Source organism: Ptychodera flava, unplaced genomic scaffold (assembly GCF_041260155.1).
Source record: "Ptychodera flava strain L36383 unplaced genomic scaffold, AS_Pfla_20210202 Scaffold_28__1_contigs__length_4768798_pilon, whole genome shotgun sequence".
NCBI lineage: Eukaryota > Metazoa > Hemichordata > Enteropneusta > Ptychoderidae > Ptychodera > Ptychodera flava.
Genome location: NW_027248350.1, coordinates 1,714,637 through 1,741,301, shown reverse-complemented (window position 1 = coordinate 1,741,301; position 26,665 = coordinate 1,714,637). Strand labels below are relative to the sequence as shown.

At 38.2% G+C, this 26,665-nt stretch overlaps 1 long non-coding RNA gene across 1 annotated transcript in view; it reads right to left on the bottom strand.

Annotated features, from left to right (window-relative positions):
* Positions 1–1,907: 1,907 nt before the first annotated feature.
* The window catches only part of LOC139126996 (uncharacterized), a 33,190-nt gene continuing 8,432 nt past the window's right edge, over positions 1,908–26,665 (bottom strand). The window contains exons 2-3 of the long non-coding RNA XR_011550883.1: positions 4,551–4,610; positions 1,908–2,116 (exon numbers count right to left, since the gene is read on the bottom strand). This is a non-coding gene — a long non-coding RNA (uncharacterized lncRNA). The remainder of the gene's footprint in view (positions 2,117–4,550; positions 4,611–26,665) is intronic.

Below are 26,665 nucleotides of genomic sequence, written 5' to 3'. Positions count from 1 at the left end.
CCATTGTTTTATCCTACGTATCCTTTCTTGTATACTATGTACATGTATACTTCCATAAACTAAATTCCGTTAGACAACATGACTCATTTACCCAACCTCTAAGCGACTGATAGTCGGGCCGTGATCTGTCGAGTCCTGTTGCGGGGCACTCTCTCAGGTTTAACAAGAGGTTGTAGTTCTGGTAAGGGGATATGCGTAATCAGGATTTCTAAGCTAAAAAGGTACACTCTCAAAAGAAAAGAGGACATTTCACAGTATACTAACATTCAAACTTTGAGAATGTTCTAAGACAGGACCTCGGAAACCGAGGCTGCATGTAACTGCATAAGGGTACTATGAACCCTCCCTGCCTGAGGGGAATTAATTTTGTTTCTGTAGTTTTTTGCTCGTACACCCTCAATGATACTCGTAGGCACCCTTGCAGTAACCCCAACAAGGTGATAGCTACCTTGCTCTATCTTGTAAAGACTACTGGACACCCACCCAGTAATTCCAGTTATATGAGTTTACTACCTGGCCCCACCTTTTTGAGGACACTCGTGGGCACCCTCGCAGCAACCCTAATCGGGTCGACTGCCTGGCCCTACTTTCATACGCACAAAAAATATTGTATATTCTGACAGCACCTCTGTTGAGAGATGTTATTTTCCTATCGGTGCCTACACACAGAAACATCAGAATAAATCTCTCTTCTAGCGAACAGTGAGATGTTCGTTTCCGATACGCAATGTTACAGAGAGAAAAAAAATGGCGGACAGGATAACTAATATCCATGAAAGAGTAGCAAATGTGCGCTGGCGGCCACACCCTGGTAGTTAAAAAGCCAAATGTGCCAATAGTATGACAAAGGAAAGAAGCAACAGGTTGGTAGATTGCAAGAAGAAAAAGACAAAGACAGGAACTTTAGAAATGCAGAATATTACTGACAGGTTATACAGGGGGTGTTGCTCAAGACAGAACGAGCAAGAGAAAACAGACACCCACGAAAAAGCCAGGGAGCTCGGCTGAACAAAGATGAGCAGAAAGCCAAGAATGACCAGGCCTGTCAAACGCTATATACTCTATTATCGCTGAGAAGCCGGAACAGAAGGCACTGACATGGAGACAACGCAAAGTGACGAATCCCAACACGAGCTCCAACCTGAGCGGGAATAAGGACGTTACCTTCAGTGTGTAATTCCCCGAGGAGGGCTCCCCTGTCCCTACTTAATTTGCGCATGCTTTCGTTTTTCCTCGAGTTGGGGCCGTGGTCTTGTGTAGTGGTGGTTGTGTATCCGATTGTCTTCTGGCATGAGCTGCAACGAATGCTTTGTCAGCAGCTAGCCGTGGGTGGAGAAGATTAAGGCATGGTGTGTACGCTCAGCGTCGTGTCGCAATGAGGGAGAAAGTCTAATTGACAGGTATTCTATTTATACTTAATTAGCATATGGCCTATTGATTTCGCTATGTAATGCGGCTTTGAATAGTATTTATACTTTGACGATGTGTTTGGTTATAATAAATATATGACATAGCGCGTTGGTCAATTTACACAAACTCATAAACTCTGAAGAATTTTGTCTGCCCAATAGTTCTATAGGTCAGGTTTTATAACACTGGACCATTAGTTCGTCAAACTATACTCCTGGCTTTAGCGTCGGGAAAATTAAGGACAATGACTATTCATTAAACAAATTATTTTGCTTGAACGGCAATACAGAGTGTAAGAACAATCGATCCTACACACATCGATTCTCGCACATCTACTCTTATAGGGACTTGAGATTTTTTGTCTCACACGGTTCTCACTCTTTTACTCACTCAATCCTTTGTGTTCTTATAGTTTCTCCATTCGTTCCTTATATTCTTCATAGATCCTTCTCTCGTTGTAACAACTTTCTTGCAATTCCCCAATGTGTTTTGCGAAGTCACTGTAAGCATCATGCCATTTCTTGATTTCTATGTACATACTCTCCTCTTGGCTGATTATCCACTCAAAGATCGTTGTTTTCGTTTCTTCTGACTTTAGTCGATTTGTTAAGTACATATGTTGTAGCAACTTGTCATTTAATCTCTTCATCCATATGGCAAAGTTGGACAGTACTTGACTAGAACAATAAGCATCTTCCCATGACAGCTGTAAAACACGTGTCTGTAATGAGTATATCGTTTGGCAAATGCGCAAGATTGTTTGTACCTATACCTGTATGTCTGTCTGCCTGTCTGTCTGCCTGTCTGTATATTTGTATGTCTGTCTGTCTGTCTGTCTGTCTGTCTGTCTGTCTGTCTGTCTGTCTGTCTGTCTGTATGTATGTATGTATGTATGTATGTATGTATGTATGTATGTATGTATGTATGTATGTATGTATGTATGTATGCATGCATGCATGCATGCATGCACGCACGCACGCACGCATGCATGCACGCACGCACGCACGCACACGTACGTACGTACTGACGTATTGATGTATGTATGTATGTATGTATGTATGTATGTATGTATGTATGTATGTACGTACGTACGTACGTATGTACGTACGTACGTATGTATGTATGTATGTATGTATGTATGTATGTACGCAGGGCTGTCATTAAGTTTTTTATCAATAGCTTAAAAACATTTATCAGTAGGCTAGTTAAGACAGCGACGGAAGGTACCTACGGCCGATAACCGAAAGTCAGTGGCATGGCAGGGGGGACAGCTCGAGAGGGGGGATGTGCCCCCCCCTCTCGAAGGGGGGGGGGTTTAGGAGGTCTCCCCCTAGAAAAGTTTGAGATTTTATGGCTTTTTTACAGCTATTTTGTGGCTTTCAAGATGCTTTCCTATGCATTTTAGGAACTAAATTTATTCAGTATTTTATCAAGTTTTTTGATAGCTATTTGTGTAAGTAAGTTAGCGAGGCAAGTTAGCAAGTAAGTTAGCGAGGTATAGATTTATCCTTAATTGAAGCGTAGATCACATTTTCAAATGTAACATTTAATAATTCTGAGTAAAAGCCGATCATAAAGTGCAAAAGGAAGGATCTGTGTTTGATTTCAAACGGTGATCGTTCCCTTTTCTATGTAAACGCCAATAATAAAGGTGGAAGAAGTGATATCGATATTTGTTTTCACCGGCGATCCTCCGCGGCGATATTTTGCCGCCTGACAATACTTCCTGAGAATACTTGCTGAAAATACATCCTGACGATACTTCCGCATCATACGAAAGCTTCACTCAAAAGTCAGATAAAACTATGATCTAATTGTCCAATCAAATCGATTGACATTGATGCGTCGCGTCTTCGAATTGTTTTTGTCCACTATCGTCAAATGTTGTTGGATCCTGTGATTCGTTTATTATGTACAACTGATTCGCCTTATACCATTTCAAGCGGCCGACGACGACTTTGTTGGATTTATGGGGGATCGGGAGGAAAGAAAAGAGGTAGTTTTTAATTGTTTTAAATTTCTTGAAAGTCAAGAATTTATGCCACGATAAGGATTTACAATGGAGTACGGACGTTTACTAAGTCGCAATCTCGGATTTACAAACTCACCTGAGCGAACCGTATAAAGCCACGAGGCTAGTATATGATGAAGAACGTATGTAGTCATTCTGGCGATGAGCAGCGAGAGAAACGATCAGGGTAAAGCAAATTTGCCAGACGGTATTTTATCTTGAATAGTGAGTCGAATGAGTCATAAAATACTCATAATTTAACGTTCAATATGACGTTGAATTTTTTTTCCGTTTCTAATTTGTTTATATACCGTAATCATGGTGACTGTGGTTGTACAGTCTCCACTTTCAAGCGTGGCTTCAGTGGCTCTGACTCTAAGTTTGGTTCAACAAATTTTACTCCCGTGTTGTTTTATACTATACTGATCACATAAGAAAACTTTTACTGTTCGATTCATATTATTTTTATTAAGTGTAATAAAGGGAAAGCGGCTCCACACATCGCCTTTACTACTTGTGTCGTTGTGTTTATGTTTGTTTGTGTATGTGTGGCTCTTGATACGTAGCCGTAACCTGGCTGTCGAATGACAGCGTGATCCTTTGACGCTACGTTTCGAAACCAGTGTGCGGTCTCTTCCTCAGTCCCTTTTTGGCACTTGCTCTCCTTGGATTTTTGTTTCACTGTTGTGCTTAATGATTTTACACAAAAATAGCTATCAACTTGATAAAATGCTGAAAAAAGTAGCTCCTAAAATGCATGGAAAAGCATCTGGAAAGCCACAAAATAGCTGTAAACAAGCCATAAAATCTCAAAATTTTCTACCCCCCTTCGGGAGGGGGCACATTCCCCCTTTAGAGCCCCCCCCCCATGCCGATGACCATCGGTCGCTGCTTAACTAGCCTCCTGATAAATGTTTTCAGCCTGTTGATAAAAACATCAATAAAAGCCCTGATCTATGTAAGTCTCAGTGGGCATAGACATGCTTGAATTAATGGATGAATGAATAAATGAGTGAATGAATGAACAAATGAATGTAAATGTATGCGAATAGAATAGAACTGTACACATATTTTTACGTGAAAGAATCCATCTACATAACAGTGAAAATAAGTTAAAGCATGTACTCACAAAAAAGGGACTTCCGTCAATTTTGCTGTTATCTATCCCATATAGGTCATCCTTTTTGCCCTGCAGAACAATCATTTTAAGGTAGACCATTGATTAAAACATACATCAGACTTTTATTCAGGTTCCTGTTAAAAACTATGTTTTTAACAGACATGTTTGACATGCATGTTCCATGGCCCTGAAGTGTGCAAAAAATATGCATGCCATAGCACAGCTGATTATATTGTGAGATGGAGCGTGTGTCAGTAAAGGTCAACAGCTGCGGTCGTTCAAAAGATCGGGCATGGAGGGAGGTCCTTACCCGTTGACCCACGGTTCACCCTTTGTAACATCACACTTAAACGACCGTCCCGGACTTATTTGGCCAACCATTTTTTCACCCTGAAATCAGAGAACGAAAGTCGAAATATGGGCAAATTTCATGATTTCATTGGTTAACTAGACCATTTACATTAATATTGCACCAAATTTCGATGTTTAATTTGCTCTGTTAGCATTCTATTTCTGAATTAAGAATGACACGTTCAGCGCGGTATCTTTTGCGGCCAACCTTATTTGTAATCAATAATGCAAATGGGAATTACGATTTGGGTGAAATACTGAATTGTAGTCGGGTTTCCCGATTAGGAATAGTGACGTGAACCGCTAGTTGTGCAATGTATACTGCAAATCGAAATTATAAATTAGAATCGGCACCACGTGACCAACTTAGGGAGCCTTGATATAATACAGAGGTGTCGCCGGAAATCAGGGGTTTGTTTTACGATACGACTGGAGTCAGATATTACAAAACACTGTAGGGGTTATTCTAAATAAGCTTTTTGTGGAACTATGGCAATAACAACAAAATTTAAAAGAAATGTAAGAACAACCAGTACTTTAAAAACTTAAGATAAATAATGAGTACATGGATGTAACTGCAGCAGTTGTCTGTAAAACTGTGGCAGGTTACGACCTTTCTGTAAATAGAGCCAAAAGTTTGAAACTAACACGAAAAGTTAATGGTATATTCTATGACACTTTAGCCTATGATTAATCGTTTGATTCTGACGAGTTACTTTGCATGTTAAGTTCGCAGATGTCAAAACCCCTAACACCTACAGGGAGTCGTAAACTTAACACTAAAAGTGACCCCCTCAGAAGCTAATGATTAATTTTAGGCAAATTGTCAAAAACGTGCAAAATCCGCTAAAGGGACAATATCGCCCATTTTCTACAAATTTTCCGATAGTAAAGTTCCTCAGTCAAATCAATATTAGATCCAAATAGTGGCCATAGATGGCCTAAAGGATATATAAAGCGCCTCCTTGCTCTTTACAGCAATGTTCAATGCTTGCCTGGGCGTCCGGGCGATTTGCATTAACTGCCAGTTCTCGCTACAATTTCCCGCATAACAGTCGACAGTAGTGGCTTCCATCACCGGCAAAGGGTGGTGACTTTGGAAGAACTGGTTATGTATCTCAGCAATAACAATTTGCGTTCATACGTTCAACCGACATCTTTGAAATCGTTCTAGCTTTCGTCACGATGATCGTGTCGGTAAGCAAGAAAAGCACCTTATCGATATGACTATGATAACTTGCGGTTAAATGCAAATTGTACACTTATGTCACCATTTTCCTATATCAAATGGTCTATAATGTATGGATTCAGTGTTGACAAAAAGTATGTTCTACATAATTTAGCCTAAGGCCTGGAAGTTTAATTAACAATTGAGTTGCTGACATCGCGCGCTTACTAAAATCCAATCTCCATTTTATAATAATCAACCAATGAAATCTTGTTCGCGATCTCAATATTTCACGTTTTCAAGACTCAAACTGCCAAAAATTGAATTAGAGAGCATAGCAAACAAAATCGCAGCTTAAAAGAGGCAACAATACTTCTTACATTTATATCACTTATTGTTTCCTCCATTGCCATCGACTGCTGGGTGGTACAAAGTGTCTGCACAGACGTCATGGTGAATTAGATTAATCTTCGCCCATAACGAGCACGTTAAAATCCTGCTCGCCTCTGGTGACCCTTTTTTCTTTTTTATTCTCTCAGTTAATTTGTAATTTTCTCTTCTCTCTCTTCCTCTTCTTTCCCGTTTTTTCTCTTTTCTAGCTAAATTCATTGCATTTAATTATCTCCGCCGATTCACCGCAAGTAATTTGAGTAAAAATAACACCCGTAACTGCCGCAAGCAAAGCGCCATACTACGCATTATTACATATGTACTGCAGATTATTCTATTGTGCCCCACCACATAAAGTTTGTATTGAATCTCAGTAATGTGCATATGAGAAAAATAGTTCCTTTTCAAAATTCGGTTTTTGGCAGGATAAATTTCATATCATATTGACCACACAGTTGCTTCCTATACTTTATTAATTTTATCATAATAATACAAGATGTTAACAATAAACTCCTTGTCAAACAGCTAAAAACGTACTTACAGATTGAGGGAGAATGTCACAAGCCATCAAATAACTATGCAAATTAGTCACGTGCCCATTCAATAATTTTTCGGTATTTTCACGCTAAATTATGCAAATGAGTATCAAATTTGGCGGACTACTTTATACTTTCAAATTGGTAAAAATTGTCGTCTACTGTATATTGAAACCCGCTCGATGGAGGACCGGCATTACGACTGGCAAAATTGCGAATATGTTGATCATTTCGAAAGTGAATTTTATTACGGAGACACAATGGAAACACCTTGTGACACTTGAGAAACAAGTATTTTCCAAGGATAACGCGACGGTAGCGTCGTTGACAGTGCCGTCTGGGACAGCACAGGGAGATGTGCCTGTGTCAACACAGCTGACATGTCGAAAGTTGCACCGCAGAAAAACCAAAACACGGAAATGAAAACAAGACGCGAAGTGGCTCTTTTCAAGGAATGGCTTCACACCATGACAGAAGAAACTTGCGAAGTTCTGAACATTCCACCACTTGAGTTTAATCAATACTGCTAGCCCGTTTTTTTCTGAGCGACGGACTCACTGACAGCGCTCGTACGGTAAAGCCTGCGTACAACGACTGCTCGATGCCGGCGTTCCACCAACTGTGGTGGCTTCACAACTACGCTAAGCGGGCACAAAAATCCAACATTACTCAACCGCTATTCTATGGCCAGTGCAGACCAGCAGCGTCAGATGAGCAACATACTCGCCGGTACACAACCTGCATTTGATCCACAATCGACCGCGACGGGAAGTACAAGCCTGATGCCGGGAGAACATACACCGCGACCGGTGGCCAGTCCTTCGTATACTATTCGAGGTCCCTTGTCGTCAATGCATCAAAATGCCCTCCATCAGTTTTCGCAACTACCAGGGATGTTCTCAAATGCACAAATCAGTGGTGGATCGTTCAACTTTACCTTCAACATCACCGGAAATAATTCCCTATCTCAACAGTCTTCGCCTGTATATCACGCGACGTCGTTGCATCGCCTCCAAACGTCGCCGACCTTCAGTGATCTACTCCGATTCCGACTCAGATTGAATGATTCAACCGATAACATAATTAGACTTTCTCGTTTTGAAGTTTTACTCATTGTTCTTGTTCCAGTGTACATGAATTTCGATTATAATGATATAAAATACGAACGGTTTCACTTGAAAAAAATTTGCAGTGTCATGTGTGTATGTGTGTCGTGACGTTGTTTGAGTGTACCAGCTGAGGGGCGAATAACTCTATAGGTTAAGTAATATCCATCCGCCGACCCAAGAATTTACTTGCTCGACGAAGTTACCAACGTGTGTAATTTGGGAACATATGTAATAATAACAGAACTCCATGACCTTGCCCTGACGTTTGTGTCGTACGGAAGTTATTTTCACTCGTGATGCGGTGTATCCTTGCTGTATTTTCACTCGCTTCGCTCGTGAAAATACGGCCGCAGGATACACCGCATCACTCGTGAAAATAACTTCCGTACCACACAAACGTCAAGGCAAGGTCATGGAGTTCTGTCATAAAAGTGTATTTTCCTCATTATTTATGGTCGTATTTTCGGCAAATACAAGTTGGTGGACGAAGTGATCTTGCCAAGTGATAAGTAAGTTTCCACGATTGTTAAGACTTACCTAGTTGCAACTTCAATCATATATCAACAGCCATAAGGAATACATTACCTGGGCAGGATATTTATTTTATTTAATGATGCAAACCATGGTATTTGATAAACTTAATCTTCATACCTAAATTAGTAAGAAAGTTAACCCATGATGGTCTTGGATGGAGATTCACAACTTTAAACTTGCAAAGCATTACGCCGTAGGCTATAAGGACGACAATTGCACCAAAACACATAGTCATTAAAGTAAATTTGTTTGCCCTATCAGGCATTAACATCACGGTTATTTGCTGTGTTTGATGATCTTACAAAACAAAGTCTTATGACCGTGTCGATCATAAGATTCTTCCGCTTATTTGCACTTATAAGCGGGAAAAATATTATAATCGACACGACCATCGTGTCTATTAACATAAAATGCTTAATTGACACGATTATCGTGTCGATAATCAGTTTTTTACTCTTATCTACACGATCATCGTGTTGAATTTGGGATTTTTGACTTACCAGCACAATGATCGTGCAAATAACTGAAAATGCTTCTTCTCGACATCTTATCATCGCGTTAATAACTAAAAAGGACATGCTTATAGACACGACCATCGAGTCGATAGGTAAGAAAAACAACGTTATCGACACGATCAGCGTGTCGGTAAAACATTTTTGTCTATAGACATGATGATCATGTCGATAGGCGCTAACTTTGAAATTGAAAGTAAGTACACAAAAAACCTGTAAGCTTATGTATTTGTATTATTCCATGTTATATTCCGTGTAAGATGTGCAAAGTCATTAATTTAAACCGGGCTTGATTTTTCCTCAAAGCATGTCTGTTAGCTTGAAACATTTAAGTAACATGCATGTATTTGAAAATTGTTGTAAAAAGTGAAAATGTCCTTGTCACAAATATTCACCATTGTCCTCGACATTCACCACTACATCATGATGCACCAGCGAAAATTGATAGCACTGCCAGTGCTAGTATGGTAGTGCATATATTCATATCAATGATCATTGCAAAGAGTGCAACATATTAGCCTTTAATTTCATTTTATCAGACTGAACTGATATGTGCGTGTGTCCCTTTTGTATGTTATAGTGTTTGTATGGCTTTTCATGACCGCGACATCGTGAAGAATAAACATAAATGTGTTCTTTTCGTATTCTCTGAGATTAATATGAAAGCAGAATGAAGACTCTGCCCTCAGATATGGTGGAACTGAAAAAGTGGATATAAAAAGGTGATCAAATATCGTTGTGTTCAGCAATTATACTCACGTCAGGCGTGAATGTTCCTTATTCCAAATATACACTTTGTGTTTTGTTCAAATTTCAGCTGTTATTACATATCTTGGACATATCTTTGTCGTGGTCACACAAAAGACATACACGTTTACAGTTATTATTGTTATAATCAATCATATAAGGAGCGCACTTGCACACACGTGGTTTATGATATTGGATTTTAGTCTGATGTATCAAGAGTAGAATTAACAATTGCTATTTTCCTGATTGTTAAACAGGCATCAAACGTTTTGGGTTCTCAAGCCTTTCTTTGGTGGTAAATTGCAGTTGGACAAACGGTTACAGTTGTAATAAGAATTGCATAAGATCGCAATTACATAACAATTGCTTGTTGAAAAAAATTGTTACTGTAATTCAGTGCAATTAGTAAAGACTCATTAGCTGTAAGTTTTAGCAATTTTAAATCTTCATTGTTGTGTGTACAAACCACAGTTTCGATAGCTATATAACAGCCTTTTGAATACCAATATTCTGCTTGACAATGTACTGTGTAAATATTTAACAACCATTGTTATTGTAGACAAATGAATTCTATTCCAGATCGAAATTTCATATTCAACAATAACAATGCTAATTAAAGCTGCAAGCAGCGTTGGGCGGGGCCCAAGCGGTTAACATGGTCGAAAGTTGTTGCACTAATCATATTATGTGCAAAATTCGAGCTTGGAAAAGTAGGATTTTGAACATCATCTCATAGTTACTGTACATTTCACCTGGAATTGCATGTTTTACGGAAAATCCAATATGGCGGCCAAACCACGTGACCAATCAAAACGCCTTTCGCAAACTTGAAAGAGATCACACTTAAGATGTTATATGTCAAATTTCAGTCAAATCGGTGTGTTGGTTTTGGAGAAGAAGATTTTTAAAGATTGAATCACGATTTTCTCAAAATCCAATATGGCGGCCAAACCACGTGACCGATCAAAACGCCTTTCGCAAACTTGAAAGAGATTACACTTGAGATATTACATGTCAAATTTCAGTCGAATCGGTGTTTTGGTTGTGGAGAAGAAGATTTTTAAAGATTAAATCACGATTTTCTCAAAATCCAATATGGCGGCCAAACCACGTGACCGATCAAAACGCCTTTCGCAAACTTGAAAGAGATTACACTTAAGATGTTACATGTCAAATTTCAGTCGAATTCGTGTGTTGGTTCTGGAAAAGAAGATTTTTAAAGATTAAATCATGATTTTCGCAAAATCCAATATGGCGGCCAAACCACGTGACCGATCAAAACGCCTTTCGCAAACTTGAAAGAAATTACACTTCAGATATTACATGTCAAATTTCAGTCGAATCGGTGTTTTGGTTGTGGAGAAGAAGATTTTTAAAGATTAAATCACGATTTTCTCAAAATCCAATATGGCGGCCAAACCACATGACCGATCAAACGCCTTTCGCAAACTTGAAAGAGATTACACTTGAGATGTTATATGTCAAATTTCAGTCAAATCGGTGTGTTGGTTTTGGAGAAGAAGATTTTTAAAGATTGAATCACGATTTTCTCAAAATCCAATATGGCGGCCAAACCACGTGACCGATCGAAACGCCTTTCGCAAACTTGAAAGAGATTACACTTGAGATATTACATGTCAAATTTCAGTCGAATCGGTGTTTTGGTTGTGGAGAAGAAGATTTTTAAAGATTAAATCACGATTTTCTCAAAATCCAATATGGCGGCCAAACCACGTGACCGATCAAAACGCCTTTCGCAAACTTGAAAGAGATTACACTTGAGATATTACATGTCAAATTTCAGTCGAATCCGTGTGTTGGTTCTGGAAAAGAAGATTTTTAAAGATTAAATCACGATTTTCGCAAAATCCAATATGGCGGCCAAACCACGTGACCGATCAAAACGCCTTTCGCAAACTTGAAAGAGATCCTCTAAGGATAACATGAGCAAAATTTCAGCTCAATCGGTGTGTTGGTTCTGGAGAAGAAGATTTTTAAAGATTAAAATGGTATTTTTCGAAAATCCAATATGGCGGCCAAGGTCACGTGACCGCATGCAATTTTATTTGCCAATTCTTAAGACCTTAGGTCACGCTTGCTATATAAAAAATTTCCAACTGACTAGACCCCTAGGTCAGCAGGAAATGCCATTTTTAGGTTTTCGGAAAATCCAATATGGCCGCCCGGTCACATGACCAATCAAAATTTTAAGGATAATATGCACGAGTACCCATAAGTAGCTATTAGCACTGCAAGTTTGAGAAGTTTCTGTCATGCGGTTTCTGAGATCAAGAGTGACAAAAAAGGGCCAGTAGAAGAAGGCCCACGCCGGTAGGCTTGGGCCCCTAAATATACACATATTAACTGGGTTGATAACGTATCTTGGACATTCATCATGCTTTAAGATGTAGAACAAGAAACTGCAGTATATAAACAAAACCAAACTACTTGGAAATTGCCAAAAGTTACAACTGATGGAGCTTTCAACATGCCCTGATTTGATTTCTATCCGATTCAGTACAAGGACTTTCGTGTAACCATACTCTTGAAATCTCTGATAACCCTGTTACCTTCTGAGGGCTAGTTCAGGGATGTACACAAAGCCGTAGCAGCCCTTAGAAACTACAGAGACTACCAGCTATTAAAATGATATCCCCAGTATAGCATTGTCAGAAAAATAACTAGCACAGCTGCATTTCACATCCATTTACCTAGTGTGTCAGCAGTCCTGTACAATAGTTTTGCAAATAGTACATACAACATGGGTTTGAAAAAATGAGCCTGCACATTTGCTTCCAAATCAACCCTGTAGAAGCAACACATTCCTATATCAGTGCTGTGTAAAACGTACCCCTGCTACAGTCGTGTCAAGTACATAGGTGGTACACAGATGTGCTTCTCAAAGCAGTGCTAGGATATTGAAGAATGACATGACCATGCCAAATCTGCATTTGTGAATTTGTTTCAAGATAAAAAGGCCAACATGACCATCAATCACACCCCATTCATGTGAATCATATGTTTACTTGGCATATTATGGCTTAATTATGTTGTTCTGATCTCCATTAGCCACAACTTTGGGGCTTTCTTCCAGCATGTTTGTTCTCCTTATCAACTGCAGTTTCCCATTGAAGTCATTGAAGCATGATGAAATCCCGAATATTTAGCTACTCAGTAGTATGTACATGTAGCATTGTTATTGTTGACAATTTCATTTACGGCCGGACAAGAATTCATTTGTCAATTATAAATATGATTAAATATACAGGCTGTGTTTACAAACATAATACTCGGCATTTTAATATGCTGTGGAAAGTAGGCCAAGAAACTGTAGTTGATAAACGGTACTGAAATACTGAAAAAGTGGCCAAGCGTTACAATTAATGGAGCCTCATTTACTTATTTCAAACTTTATACATGTGAAGTATATCATCTGTGATGATTGTTGCATAGCAAGAGTGATAAAATGCTTTCTCAAAGATCTTTCCAACTTCTTTGCAAGTCTCAAAAGGACATTGCACTGTGACTCTAATATATCCTGCCTTGTAATAAATTCATTCTGATATTCCGGAACTGAAAATCAATGCCATGACATTCAAACCATATTTTTTGCACATTTTTGCCAGTGCAGTGGTTCAGCAAGACCTATGACATTGACAATAACTTGTAGGGACTATCTTTGTCATGCTAAGAGACTTGCCCTGAGCAGTCATGTCGGATTATTGGTGAACCAAGAAAGACCTGATAATTGTATTTCTGCTGCCAAATATGTGTTTCAGAAGATGACTGTAATTTAGAATGATATGAACATTCCAATATACTTGTACAGATTCCCTAAACATACTACTTTCTAGGCCTTGCCCTCATTGTACTAGCAGCTTGACACTCAGTGTTTTTACCATGAGCTAATCTTGAACTCAAATTTTGAATGTTTACATCTTTTATATTCCAGGATGCTGGAAAACTCACTTTCTGAGGAAGAGATGCAAAGCAACAGCCGTGTTTAGGTGTGCTCGTCTATGAAGGAGCAAGCAGTTTGTGTTGTTTCTTGAAGGTGTTATATTTTGCAGCATGGAAAGAGACAATGTTGTGCTAGGTTTGCTAAGTTATCTAGAGTTTCAAACTTTGAGTACATCAGATGTGTGAAAGGAACATGTCAGTCTGTAGAGTACTTTTGGCTTGACAAAGCTTGGATGTGAGTTAAATGGGCTGGCAATTATGAGTGGTCTGTAGTGTGCAGTGGGTTTCCAAGTGAAACAGCTAGGAATTTTGCATCAGGTGCATGAGGTTAATTTTATTGCATCAAGTTATGTTATCAATATGATCTTATAATTAGCATTCATAAGACATTTTCATTTTTTGCAAGCATAACCTTGTAAATATTAGAATTGATTATGTTGCAACAATTACTGTTTCATTTCTTTTGCAATAAATTTAAGTCTGAGATTCATTTTGATGATTGTTATTGGTTTTATTAATGTAGCTTGCAGGATTTCTAACTAACTACCCTAGATAACTAAGCAAACCTAGCACAACATTGTCTCTTTCCATGCTGCAGAATTTAACACCTTCAGCAAACATCACAAAATGCTTGCTTATAAATATCTAGGTGTGGTTTTAATGAGTTTTTAGATTACAAAGTAACGCAAAGTTACGGTAAAAATCTTGTGCAATACAGCAGAAAGGGCTTTGGGAGCTGTTGTTTCTAAAATCTGTAGATTTAAGGATTTCCACTACAATACTTTTTCTACTTTGTACAATTCCTGTGGTATACCAATTTAGACTACTGTGCGGGAATACGGGGATTTGCACAGTATAAAAACTGTGATATAATACAAGATACAACATCGAGATATTTCATGAGTGTACATTAATATGCACCAAAGTTGGCTTTCAATGGAGACATGGGGTAGGATAACCCAAGTTTTTGTCGAAAGCTTGATATATTACGTTTTGGAATAGACTGTTGAAAACACCATACAATAGAATGGCGAAATCATCAGTTTTTCTTTGGTATTATACTTTGCAAACAAAAAATGGTCTAACATTATAAAAAGTATTTTCACAGAAAGTGGCTTTCAAAATAAATTTATGAACCGAGAACGACAAAATAAGAAGAAGCTCGTGAAATTTTAAGAAAATTTTCATGCTAAAAAATAGTAAATAGATATGCAACAAAATTCAAAATTAAGAACGTATTGTATTTTTAAAAAGGAATACGGAAGAGGAATGTACGTATTTGACAGGTTGTAAGTCACGTGCGAAGTCGTCTCTCATGGCCAAGTTTAGGACGGGCATACTCCCACTTAAAATAGAAATGGGGAGATTCAGTAATCTTGCAGTGGAACAACGGTTATGTGAATTCTGTTCTCTTCATGTTGAAGATGAATTTCGTTTTTTGTTTCAATGTACTCTGTATGAAGATTATCGTAAGTCACTTTTAGACAAGATATTGACTGATATGCCAGATTTAATGACTTAAGCAACGATAACAAGTTATGTATACTTATGACAAAATTCTTTAATGATGTAGCAGACTACATTTATGGGGCATTTTCCAGAAGGAAAAGCACACTTCACAACTAATGTACCCTTTTTTCTTCAATGCGGTTTTCACTATCATTAACGTGTCTTATAAGCTCAGCGGGCTGGCTGTGGCAATAATACTTATTGTAATTTATTTAAATGGTGAATAAGTCCACATAGGACACTTAAATAAATAAAATAAAACAACAACAACAACTTCAGCAGTTCTTTGTGTTTCAGATGTTTTACAATCCTCCTTTGTGTAGCTCCATAACATAGAGGACCAAATAGACCATTCCATTGGATGATAATCCTCCCCTGTGTCCGCAAAATTTGAAGAAATCCAATTTAAATTTGAAGGATGGTCAGAAATAATTATTTCCCCATTATGTTTCATCTTAAAGTGGTTTGTCAGCAAGCCATACAAAGGCCCTAGAGTGGCATGGTTGCAAGCCAGCTTGTAATGGCTTGTTTGTGAATCAGAGAAATCGTCAAAGTGACTTGTTTGTAAACTAGAATTAGTCAGAAATTGGTTTGTTTGTAAGCCACATTGCACTAATATTAGCTCATCGTCAAACAAGATGGAAACAAAATTGGCTCAACGCTGAGCAAGAGGAATGCGATATTGATTTGTAAATAAGCCACTGTTCAGCATGATCTGGTAAATGGGCAAGCGACAATATCTTAAACATGGCTTGCTAGCAAGCCTAGTTCATACTGTAGTGGATTGCCTGTAGACCATTGTTTAGTACTAATTGGCGTACTGACAAGCTGATGTGATCTTGGCTTGGTATGTATGTATGATGTATCATGTCCAGAGGTAGCTTATGTGTATGTATGTATGTATGTATGTATGTATGTATGTATGTATGTATGCATGCATGTATGTATGTATGTATGTATGTATGTATGTATGTATGTATGTATGTATGTATGTATGTATGTATGTATGTATGTGTGTGTGTGTGTGTGTGTGTGTGTGTGTGCGTGCGTGCGTGCGTGCGTGCGTCTGTCTGTCTGTCTGTCTGTCTGTATATGTATGTATGTATGTATGTATGTATGTATGTATGTATGTATGTATGTATGTATGTATGTATGTATACGTACCATGTATGTATGTTTCGACTATGTTTTGAGGTGAGAAGAAGAATAGGTTTGTACGAAATAGGAGAGACACAAGAGAAACTAGAAAGCATTTGCAAGCAAAAGCGAAGTTCCAGAGACCAGAGCAGCGGAAGAAACAAGAGAATGTGTGACAAAGATAGGTGCAGAATGAAAGAGTGCTTTGGATTTTAATATTCAAGCACGTACCTATATAGTTAGGGCTGCTAGCAGTAAACACCATAATACAACTAAAAGCAAGGCAGTCTACAGATTGCAAATGCCTACATGTACGGTAAAAACGCAATAGATACATACGGGGCGACAACGCACGGAAATGTATATCAGACGACATTCTCGCGAGCCAGAGCAATAATTTTCGCTCCGCTGACCTACGCAAAAGTCAATCGCTTGACGGGTAGCGCTGAGTTGTTGCCATAAAGAGGCGCGTGGTTTACGACGATGATCATATGAGAGGAAACATCGGACCTAGGCCGTTGAAATTGAAAACTGAGGCCACATGCATTTTCATTTGATTAAAAAGCACAGACTGAAACAATTTTCATTGTAATGTTGCTGTTTTCACGAGATACTGACCGTTTGATCTTGGAAAGTTGAGCTGCTTTAACATGCAGCCAACGCATGCCGGTGCAGTGACAGGCTGTGTGTTACCTGCGTTAAACGGCCTCGCAGACTGATATAGGAAAAACCACTGGTGGCTCCTCAGAAATACGGCGGGCAGTTTCTCCGCCAAAACAGCCGATTTTGAATCCAAATTTTGCATTGACCTTCGTTTTCGAGCACACCCACCTCGCCTAGGTACACGATGTGCCCAGTCGCGCTTGCAAACTTACGGAAAGCCTACTTTTCTCTCTCTATGCGAGCGAAGCCATCTTATGTGCCGCCATTATTATCTTATGAGCATTCGGACGAAATAGTATAGCGCCACGTGCGGCGAGTATTTAGATAAAAATAAAATCAAAAGCAACAAAAAACAAAGTGGAAGAAAGCTTGAATTATTAATAGCTGAACGCAATATGATAGTCGAGCAATGCAGAATAAAAAATAAATGAATAAACACACATGAAATGCCCGTAAAACCCGTCCGCGCTGAGCGATGACATCATAAGCCTGTCGCGATGCAAAAGAAGAAAGAAAAAAAGAAAGAAAGAAAGAAAGAAAGAAAGAAAGTGAGCAAAAACTAACAGTTCCAGAGCTGGTCTCTGGAACTAACTATTATAAATGATTTGTTTTAATTCACCAACTTGAACCAAGTCTATCCCAACGTCTGGGTAATATCACGAAAACTGTATAATCAAGGTATATGTAATACTGAACGTGTAACTGATTGATCATGAAAAAAATGAAAGATAAACACTTATTTATTCTCAGTTAGTTTCCATTAATTAAATTCTGTATCGTGTGATTGGTACTTTATTGGTTGACTTGAAGCATTATCAGTGAATTTGAATCTTAATTCTTTGACTTGGCTCTTTTACTGGTTGATTATGTACATTATTGGTTGATTGGATACGTTATCGCTTGATTTGGTACGTTATTGTTCACTTGGCTACATTATGGGTGGGTTGATACGCTATCGATCTATATATCTACCTATCCGTCGATCGATCGACCGATCGATCGATCGATCTATCAATCCATCTCTCTCTCTCTCTCTCTCCTCTCTCTCTCTCTCTCTCTCTCTCTCTCTCTCGCGCGCGCGCGCGCGCACTGCATCGATCGATCAATCGGTCGAGCTATCGATTGATCAATGTATCGATCGATCGATCGAATGAGGAGATATCTATCCCTTGGAATCTATTTCCATGAATAATTTGATCCAATACATTGTCAGTTGATTTGACACGTTATACGTTACGCATTCGTGTAGTCTGACATTTATTGCTCATTTATGGCTATACTCAATATCCTTGCTTACTATATAGATATTCAAACTGGTCATAACTTATAGTAGAGCGCTTCTGTCATGATGCAGTTGAACAGGACCGCAGTAGTAAGCATGGAAACACCGTACGGAACCTTGAACGTCGAGATATCGACATCGGTCGCACTGCATTCAATTTTCAATGCGTTCGTTTGTTTATTGTTGTATGACTGTTCATGTGCCAAGAAACTGTAAGCAAACATTGAAAACGTGTCAAGAAACGCCTATTGTTAGCAGGTGTGAATCACTGGATTAGCTGGAGGATGCGCGTTGCGCAGGCGCTGGCTGTTGATGACGTCACAACAGCTGTTAGCGTCGCATTGAGCTTGGGCAAGCGGTGCTATCTGTTGCGAAGAAATTGACGCAAATCGACTATTTCATCAACAGAATTCTCGAAACTCTGCTATATTGACAATCTTTAATACTCGAACATGAGGTAAGTGTGTGATTTTCTTTCCCTTAGCGGTTCTTGAGCGACATATTTGTCTGTATTCATTGTTTAGGTCCGTTGCACAGGATCGCCTCGACCGTCCGTTCGTTCGTTTAAATAATTGCTTGAATTTGTCCGCAGTATACTGCAAAATCCGTACACATTTTTTTCTTTCATGTTGCTATTTTTGTGTTTCTAGTAAGTGAAAAAATCCGGTGACGAGCTCCTTTTTCATGATTGCATTGTAATTAAAAAACAAACCTAGCGTTTTTTTGTATTGCCTTGCCGCTCGATTTTCAAAATGGCGTCTATTGACGATCTACGCTTGTTGTGTTGAGAATCGAAATATCCAATATTTATCATACAGACAATGAGCGGGATCAGTTTAGAAGAGTTTTTTGTTACATTTTGGATGTGGAATTCAACTTAATTTCAAATGTTTATCTTTAATTCTAAAAGTAACATAGAGTTAAAACACGGCTGCTCCTGACGCCATTTTGATTTTTTTTTTTGCCGAGTGGATATTCGATTTTCTTGTGATCTTTTTTTGTCCGCCCTGGTTTGTCTACTATGTGGTATTTACTGTGGGCTTCCTTGAATCAGATGATTCGAAATACCACTGGAATTACTTCATAGTCGCGTTTTGGTCATTTACATTTTCATTCACGCGATTTTCTCGGAGTATATTAATGTTTTGACTTTTACCTCGAAGTATTCCGTAAACGATTTCACTCGTGTTGTATGAAGCCATATAAGTGCTTAAGGTGGCGTACTAGGTTCGTGACGACATATTTTTAAACTAAAAATTTCTCAATCAAACAATGTTATTATACCTAAGATCTATGTATCACTGGAAAGCTCTTTCTATGAATTTTACTTCTGAATCATAAAATTGTGTGTTACGTGAAGTGTGTCTGTGTTTTGGGTCTGTAAACACGGAATTTGATAAAATTTACCTAAAAGAGTATAAGTCAATCTGTAAAGGCACAATTGACTTGACAAACATGCCAACTTGCAACTTGGGTACATTATATAAAATAAGGTATCTCAGATTTTTGAAACAGGCACTAGTTTTTTAACAGTCGCCGGTTAAGTTTTAAACCACATTTTCCACACTTCTTAGTTTACTCAAATTATGATAATTAACAAACAAAACAAAATATAAAATTCGGAGATACGTTATTAGAGACCACCTGTTCGATAATCATCTGTGAAAATCTGGTTTACTTCCTGCCGTCCGTTCGCCACTTATACCCTTTTGAATAGACAGCATTTTGTTAAAATGACAAGCAGAGAAAGTGCTAATTAAACACAGGAAGTCGCTATGGATTCCTTTGTTAACACAAAGTTCAAGAGCAGGTAATTGTCTTTCGGTGAAACTTACGGCACTAAAAATATGCCATCATGATTGGTCATTGTATAGGGAACATTTTGCAGGCAAAATCTAATTTTTCAGTTTTTTGCAGTAAAATTCGCCTACGAACCTTTCACGCCCCCTTAATACATGTGTTTATTGTGTCACGTACAGGTCTCCACGTTTCAAAAAGATGCCGCGCAGACCAAGAAAGTGGGCGTTTGATGAAGGCCATTTCAAGAAGCTGAAAGAAGAGCGACTTCAGAAACGTAACTTGTTTTCTAAAACACAGGTATGTTTATTTTTTACATGTTCTTCCAGTACAACAATATTCACACAATAAAGGTAAAGTGTAGTTACCCAGAATGTTACTTATATACAGATACATGGTGTACAGCCTTCTGTTCTGCATTGTAATTTTTTTTTGAGTCCATATCAAGAACATACTTATATTTTACACCAGTGAGGAAGATTAAATGGTATCATGGTATCTATCTGCTCCCAATTTTGCCAATGTTTGTTTTCTTTTTTTTTTCTTGGGGAGTGGGTGCAGTTTTTCCACATTTTACGTTTTTTATAAAATTTCTTGGAGTATGATGAAAATGACTAGATGTTTTCAATATTGCCCACATATGTGATGGCCTTATTTGTGTAGGGAGTTCATGTTATTAGTATTATAATTGTAGCTAGTCTTAGATTTGTTGTCGTTTTTTTTTTGGGAGGGGGGATTCATTGTTGTTTACTGCTTGTGCAGTTTTTTTTGTTATATTATTTATTCCGGTAAATACAGAGTGACATTGTTTTCTTATCTGTTGTTTCTTCATAGATTGAATCTGGTGTTCTGGAAGACAAAGTCTTTGACTTGTCCTTTCTACACCAACACTAAACCAAGTCACACTGCCGTCTGGCTGGTCACACGTGATGGTAGAGTCCTCTCTTTATTTCCAAAAGGTAGAAAAGATAGGAGAGGACTTAAAGACATCAAGAAGGATTACTATCATGGAAGATTTACAATGGAAAGTGGTTATCCATGGGAAACCTGTTCCAGAAACTCACACAATTTTTCAGGGTTTTCCATCAGTCATTGATTCAGTCCAAACATTGAACAAACTAGTTGACTTGATCAACAACTCCTGGATCTGTTCAGGAAATGCTGATAAAGTATATATTAGTCTAGTTACTGAAAAGGGTGGGGAGATTGTCAAAGCTGTATCCTTCTCTGGTGAGCAGGTGTGTCTGCCTACATTGAAAGTGACTACGGTGCCAAGGCCATCGATGGAAGTGTTTACCAGTCAACAGTCAGATCAACTAAGTGCACTATGCTTACAGACAACAACGATGTGCCGAATGTACCAAATACCGCGGTAATCTCAGAGCACTTGTGGCCAAGAGAAGGGAGAAAGATGAAGTGAACTTGTCATGTTCGAACAGCAGGGTGAACTTCAGGTATTTAACAAAACCACAGCTTCAGGAGCGTGCTGCCAATCTTCGTAAAGAAATGGATGTTGTAAAACGATCACTCACTAGGGCTGCAAAGCGACTCATCATCGAAGATGGCATCGAAATAGACAAACCTACACAGTGTGACATTAAAGATATCATGGAGGAATGTACAGATAATGTGTCAAGGCTTACAAAGAGGACAGTTTCCAGCGTTTGTTTTGGGAAGAACAATTAAGATATGCAAAGTGCACCGACAGCAGACAAATGCGCTGGCATCCCACAATCATTCGCTGGTGTCTCTTTCTAAAATTCAAGTCATCCGCCTGTTATGATGCTCTCAGAAAGTCGGGATTTGTAAAATTACCAAGCCAGAGAACATTGAGTGATTACTCAAACTATATAAAGCCGAAAGTAGGTCTCAACAAGCCTGTGTTGAAAGAGGTTGTGTCAGAGATTAGAGCCAAGGGTATACCTGAAGATTTGTGGTATGTTGCCCTGCTACATGATGAGCTGAAGGTGAAGAAGGACTTGGTCTATGATAAATATACCGGTCAACTAATTGGCTTTGTCAATCTAGGCAACGTAAATGAAGAATTGGTCAATCTTGAAAGACAAATCAGTGGGGAGGATGTGAACATTCCAGATATCGCCAGCCACATCCTTGTTCTGATGATAAGGGGACTGACATTTGAACTTGAGATGAGCATAGGATACTGGCCAACAGTTGGATGTAGGTCAGATCACCTGGTCGATATCATTTGGCCTACCATCAGTTGTCTGGAGTTATCTTGTGGTTAAAAGTCCTGGTATCAACAAGTGATGGTGCATCCTGGAACAGAAAGTTTTACAGGATGCATAGAGTACAGGGAGCTCCAAAGGACACACTGGTTTACAAGTGTAAGAACCCACACAGCTTGGATAGACGGTCATTTACTTCATATCAGATGTTCCGCATTTAGTGAAGACTACAGAAACTGCTGGGCAAATTCTGAAGCACACAGGAAATCAAGAAGTTTGTGGGTAAGTAAATTTTGTATATGAAACAAAATGAAAATTGCAGCTGAACTTGAAGGTGATTACACATGACATTTGCAATCAATAATATTTAATATTTAGTTGCTTGCATATAGCACTTTTATACAATAATTATCACTTTTAAAATGACAGGGTGTCAAGGACTAAGATTATTACCTGGTCGCGTGTATGGTGTTGGGTTTATTTTGTGCCGATTACATGTCACAGTTTTGGTACACAAGTAACATTGTTATTACACTGTTTATTGAAATTCAAGTTAATCTGAAGTGTTGTCCGCCAAGATATTGGATCATCGCTCAGTGCATTATTACCTTTGAAATTGTGTTGTTGATTATCTGGTGTTTCTCTCTCATTCACACATTATTTCTATTTTCATAGAATGGCAGTCCAATTTTATGGAGACACCTGACACAACTGGTTGTAGCAGACCAAGCCAGAGATATCCACCTTCTTCACAAACTGGGCTATGAGCACATCAACCTATCATCCTTCTCAATTATGAGGGTAAATCTAGCTGCACAGGTAGGTCTTTAATATTACTTTGACAATATACCTGCCGTTCTGGCAAATTAAAAATTTACAGGAGCAGACTAGTTTAGAAAACTACTGCTGTGTTTTTGATCTTTTTTCATTACATTTTCAGGTTTTGAGTGAGAGCGTAGCTAATGCAATAGAGGTGTTTGGTCAAGAGGAAGCGCAAGAAACTGCAAACTTTGTTCGACACATGGACAAATTCTTCGACTGCTTAAATGTCAGGAACAGGGAGGAGCACATTCGTAAAAGAAACCAAATCTGGCCCCATATGAAAATGAGAATGATCCAAGGCTGGAGGTAAGTAAATCCATACTTCAATATCAAATTAATGACTCTCCTCATTTTTCGGGGGGGGAGGGGGGGCTGGGAGTAATACAGTTTCAGTTGTCAGTGAGATTTGTGTGTTAAACATTTACTACAACCTGCTTGGTAACTAATGTTCTTCACATTTTTTCTCAATGAATGTGAAAACAACAAAGGCCCAATAATGTTCATTGCACAGCTTCTCATACATTGACATGTGGATTTCATTTTACAGTGGTTGCAGAATGAGTTCCTTGGCTACTTTGATTCTTGGGAGGTTGCTGTACGAACGAGGCCTGGGCCATTTACCAAGTCACAAAGGGATGCAATGATGCTTAGCAGACAAACACTGGAAGGGTTGAGGATGACAGGTATGTGAAAGCATGGTCATTCCTATTTTGATATAGGGTAGTGTTACATGTCATAACTGTGCTAGTGATCTGAAAAAATGATTTTTGTTTTCATAATAAAATCATTTTGGATCAACATAGAACAATTGTCAGGAATTTTTTCCAATAAAATACTACCATAGAGAAGCCAGAAAAAATTATTCTAGTTGCATTCGAATTACATCAGCTTGTTTTTATAAAATAAAGTTTATCTCTTTCTCCCTGATTTGGTTCAGTATACCGTATTACCTGCCCAAATGTATAAATAAAACGTTGGACATGTGATTTGCTATTATTCCACAAGCATGCGTTGCCAAAAGTCGACCTTTACTTGGCATGTCAGGCCACAATATGATTAACTTAACTAAAAGATTAAAATATTTGTAATGTTACAAATGTAAATATTAGTGGCATTGGACTTCATCAACTTGCTATTATAAAACAGACTTCATCGGCACAATAAAAAATTCAACAATTTTTTCAACTGTTTGCATATAATCTGATCCCGGTATATAAACCAAGTGTTACAGTAATTAGCCCAAATTTGTGTGTTAAATAGTTTGGTTGGTATTGTACTGCAGGTGCTAGAAGTACAATTTTTCATGTTTTTGGACAATAAAGGTATGGTAATTATAATTCTTTCTATTGTAGTAAACTCATTTGTGGAAGTGACGAAGTATCTGCTGCGTCATGGCGTTCAGTATTTCCTGAGTGAGAAGTTGTGCCAGGATCCTCTTGAAGCTCACTTTAGCAAGCATCGACATCGTGGTGGTGCCAACAACGATCCGACAGTCCAAGCATTCGGCTATCAAGAAAATGCGATACGATTGCAGAAATCACATCATCTGCACAGTGTCACTGGAAACACAAGGCGGTACACAAGGACTGTTGAAGAGATCATCGATGACACCCCACTACCAAAGAGGTCAAGGGTCACGTTTCCTTGAGAGAATGACATTGAACCTTGTTCATCACAGAGTCAAATTCTCTGGGGGGAGGGGGAGAGACCATTTAAAAATGATAGGTTACTAGGTCAGTCAAAGATATTCATTCACATTGAGCCCTGATTCATTTGCATGTCCTTGTAGAAGGATAACAAAAAATTTCTCAGTTTTCTAAATGATGTTGTGGTATCACACCTTCAGTGGTCAGGAGCTACATCTTTTGACCTTTTGTGTCCATAAAAAGCTATCAATTCTCTAGAGAGAGAACTTGTTTTGAATTGCTTTTATCATACCACTTGTGGGGGGACTGTGATCATACCATATTTCATTTGTACTATGGTGATTTCAATCTGTTTGTACCACTGACAGCAATATTACTTTGACTTGCAATTTGTGAAATGCAGACTGATATAACTGAGTAGATTGTTATTGTTTATTTGTCCCAAAACTGTTCCATATTTTTTTTCATTGTCAAGTCAAAAGAGACTTGGCTTTTTTTATTTAGTTGACTGGGTGAAACCATAGGTGAAAGAAAACAGATAAGCCAACAGTATGTTCACACAACAGGAGCATTATGATATTATTACACCAAATCAATGTGAAGCAAAATTCTTGTATTAATGTTATCATTTATTTAGTAATTGAAAGTTTAAAATGTTTACGTGTAAATCCTGCAAAGAAATTATTGCAAATATTCAATGTGAATCATGCTAAGTCATAGCCAAGATAATTCATAAAATGTTGAGAAATTATCGTAAATATTCAATATGGACCAGGCTATAACTTAGCCAAGAAAATCTATAAAAATTGAAAAGTACTGCAAATATGCAATGTGATTCATGCTTGGTCATAGCCAATAAAATACATAAAAGGATGAGAAATTATTGTAAATAGTCAATGTGATTTGGGCTAAGTCATAGCCAATAAAACACATATGATTTGTAAAGAAAATGTTACAAATAGATACTGTTAAAAAAAAGTTCTACATTAAATTCAGTGTTCAGGGCTAAATCTCTTCAATTGCAAGTTATTGCTATGCAAATTGCACTTTTCCTCAAATAATTCCTTATCAAGGCAATGGTAATAAATACAGTACAGACATCAAAAGTTCACAGTGCCTTTGTGACTAATGAAAATTCCTCATTTCAGAGTTTTCCTCAGTCCTTTTGAACCCTTCACATGTAAGCTGTTAGTAGTTTTATGTAGCTCAACCACACTTCTACTGAAAGAGAAGCACCTTACTTGAACATAAAGGTTCACAATCATTGAGAAAAGCTGACAAACAAATCATCATTGTCGGTGTTTCTAGTAACCGATGCCCACAGTGAATTTATCTGTCTACTAGAGTGTATTTCATCAATAATTGGCTTGTGAATGACCTTGTTTTGAGAAGCTCTACCTATCTTTGTAATGGTAAGGTGTCGTTTACATACAGACTCAATTTCTACAAAGAGTGAAAAGGCCACATCTGTCACATGGAAAAGTCCACCTCTGTCCTGCTTAGAAATCCAGGCTTTGGTTTCAGACACTTTGTCATCATGTTGCTTATCTTGAACTTCACGCATTTCATTCAACATAGTAATGTATTCACTATTTTTAGACTTTTTTTGCAGTTTCCTCAACAATGTTGAAGGCACATAACCAGCGAAATACCGCTAATGCTTCCAATTCTTCTTTGCTCAGTTTTGTAGCATTATCTATGTTTTCTGCACTTGTTGTCTTCTCAGACTGAATTCTTGCTGTGACTGCTAGCCTATAAACAAATAACCGAGT